The sequence below is a fragment of the Medicago sativa genome, chromosome 8, assembly GCF_051527215.1.
Source record: "Medicago sativa cultivar Bolivia chromosome 8, Bolivia_mono, whole genome shotgun sequence".
NCBI classification, from domain to species: domain Eukaryota; kingdom Viridiplantae; phylum Streptophyta; class Magnoliopsida; order Fabales; family Fabaceae; genus Medicago; species Medicago sativa.
The window spans coordinates 71,035,030-71,038,268 of record NC_140756.1 but is presented as its reverse complement, the minus strand read 5'-3'; the positions used below and the strand labels follow the sequence as shown (position 1 = coordinate 71,038,268).

Genomic DNA, 3,239 nt, shown 5'->3' with positions numbered 1-3,239 from the left:
AGTTATGTTACATCATAAATTGTATTTTTTAGCTTAATCAAGATAGCAATGCATAACTTTAAACCTAAACCATGGAAGATAAATGATGAAACATTTCCAAAACTCAGTTGATTGTGGCAGAGAATCAACCATCAGGCAAATATGTGTTGAAAGTGCTTATAATAAACTGACCAGAACATCATTAGGGGGAGAAAGGCATTTTAGAGTTATGAACTGACCATTAGTAAACACATTTTCTCATATTAAGACATTATAAACTGACCATTGAATGGCTGAATGTGGCGAGATAATGACAGAAATCCTTGTGAAAAACTATTGCACATCAAATTCAAGTAATCATCGTATTACGGTGCAACACATAAGACTGATATTATAATCTTATTGAAGATAGCAATATCAGGACTATCTAGAAAGAAATAACATAAAGTAATGAAAACTATTATATTAAGCAACATATATAGGTTGGCGAGCGAACATCACAGGCATTCATTCATTTCGAAGAGCAATTGTAACAGTATAACTTTACACGCGGACCTGACTGAAGTTAGAGTTAACTTAAACTCTGTCAAGTATGGGACATACATCATAAGCCAACTTCAAAATTGCTAAAACTAATACTTAGACAAAGAAGCCAATATAGTCGCTTGATAGCGAAGATACACTAACCACATAGCATGAAATCACAGATAATGAAATTGATTAACTTTTGTATGGGAAAACACATGTGCACAGCAAAAGTTCACTTACTCTGCCGAAATGCACAAAGGCAAGAAGTAAGGACATATTCCGACAAACAATTTACATATGAACATAACCACAGGTTCTTTCTACCGTTGGTGTATATGAACATTAAACCACAAAATATTGACAGAAAGAAAATCAATAAATAGGTCCTTGATAGCTACCCGAGAGTTGATAATGATTTATTTATATTTGCAGCTTCTTTTAAGCGTTCCTTGTCGGCTCCAGAGCTTTTCTTCCTAGACGAATGTGCAAGTTAGGACATGTTAGGAAAAAGAAAAGCAATAGTATATAAAGATTCTGATCATCAAAATTGTAGTTACCTTTCTACCAAATTTAACCTTGCAAACCTAAAGTCAGTCATAGAATCTTTCTCCCATTGGTTTTCAATAATGCAAGTGAAAACACTGTGAGATCGACAACTCTCACAGTTCATACGAGTTGCAGCCACCTTTCTATTTGCAGTGCCATGTTATATTTTGTAGGAGAACAACATCATGGCCAAACATGAGCAAGCTTCAAGCACCGATACATAAAATATAACCGTAAGTTCAAATTGCAAATATATTTGACCACAAAATTCCACCCGCTAAAAGCCTTAGAACATCATTGACTATAACCACACTATGTTCAATTACCATTCTTAATCATTACATGAAGCTAAATCATACTATAACAACTTTTGCACCCCCTGATTCTAGTAAGAGACCTGCTGCTACTTGTTCTAAAATCAATGAATTGGCCATATTTCACATTTTAAAGTTACTTGTTCGATTTAGACATGTGAACGAAACAATTACTTAAACACACATTTAGGCATTGAAGAATGCAAAAGGAGCTGAGACAATTTCAAATTCTAAATCAAACAAACCAATACTATAGTTTTTAAAATCTTGCTAGCAAGGCATGGCATACAAATAAAAAATCAATCAAATCACTTCATGTCAAATGCTTCAAAAATAAGTTCTGAAAAATGCAAAGAAACATATCATTATCAACAAATAGAGAACAAAACAAACCACAAAGTTTTCAAAGTTACTATCTACCTTGATACATGTTGTCATTAGATAACTAACCTATAAATGTTAAAAGGAAGTATCCATTCTAAATAAAAATGATAGAAACATATACCATCTCAAACAAAATTCCAAGTGGTGGAAAGAAGCCAATTGATAGAAGGATGACCGAGAACATTACTCATGATATGAAGACATATTTGCTGAAGTTTTGCTAGCATTCATTCCATCCAATAAACAAACGGTCCACTGGCTCATTAAAATATCCTACACATTGACACATTGCAAACTCTAATAAAATATCAACGGAGAATCCATATAGAAAAGTCCAAAATAAGCCAAGAGATTTAAGGAAATTAAACCTGTGTATAGTTTAAAGGATGTTGGCAAATTCCTTTGCTTAACGATCCACCAAATATCTGATTTATTGAGGCTATAAAGTCCTGGATCTATAATCATTGGCTTCCCTCTCTTATTGCTAAAATTGGTTATAAAAAAAAGTCATGAAATTAGTACAAATCACAATGCATATGAAAATAGAAAATCACATGAATGAACAATATTCCACGCACAATTTCTAACCCAAGCGACTACTATGTTGTATGAAATTAATATCCCTTTGGCACCTCAGGAAAAATTTGGATCAGATCTGAAAATTAAAAAAAGGTTCATACCAATTTAAATCAATCATTAGCAACAAATCCAATAAAATAATGAATGACCAACAATTATGTAGCATCTTAAAAAATGTTGCACATTGTAGAGAATTATGAGGTAGATTTAAAACTTTGAAACAATTAAACTATGCTAACTTGAAATTAAAAACACACACACATAGATTGATTTATTCAAATGTCATATAGTAATTAAGGACACTCACCGTACCATCTTGTGTAACCAAGGGATAATCAGAAGCACTAAGATTAATAAACCAATCCCAATGACATGTTTTAAGAAGCATTGCCATAGCATGAAGAGTAGTTGCATCTTTTAAACTATACACATGTTTAATTTCCTTAAAACAATCCCTGTGAACAATGGCATAAAAATCTCACAAATTCGATGTTAACAGTTTTGCAAAAATTAAAAGAAGCTCACATACATTGTAAATATAGTTGGCCAAAGCAGCATGGGATTCTTCCATTTGCTTTGCGAGATTACAATAAAATATAAATTAAATCAACCAATTTGGAGAATGATTTGTGCAATATTTACAGAATCAGGAAAAAAATGTAATTACCTGGTTAGAAGACGAATCAAAATTGAAGGAACGCTGACTGATTAAATCAGAATTTTAAAAGCCGTAACCATGACTGACTGATATAATATGTAGTACCTGAAAAATTAAAATCAACCTATCTATTCTCTGTTTAGGGTACTTGCCTGAGATCCTTATTAGCTTCTCTATTCCATAAGTTACCCGCTAAACCGTCCGTTGAATGGACAGTATCAGTTATGTGCAACGTTGAGCCACCGTAAACG

General features: G+C 32.7%; 1 long non-coding RNA gene across 1 annotated transcript; it reads right to left on the bottom strand.

Annotated features, from left to right (window-relative positions):
• Nucleotides 1-290: 290 nt before the first annotated feature.
• On the bottom strand, nt 291-2,785 carry LOC146901102 (uncharacterized). Its single transcript, XR_015022177.1, has 6 exons — nt 2,638-2,785; nt 2,330-2,406; nt 2,120-2,235; nt 1,873-2,024; nt 1,065-1,257; nt 291-980 (listed from the first exon to the last, which is right to left on the bottom strand). It is a non-coding gene; the product is annotated as an uncharacterized LOC146901102 (long non-coding RNA).
• Between the last annotated feature and the right edge of the window lie 454 nt (nt 2,786-3,239).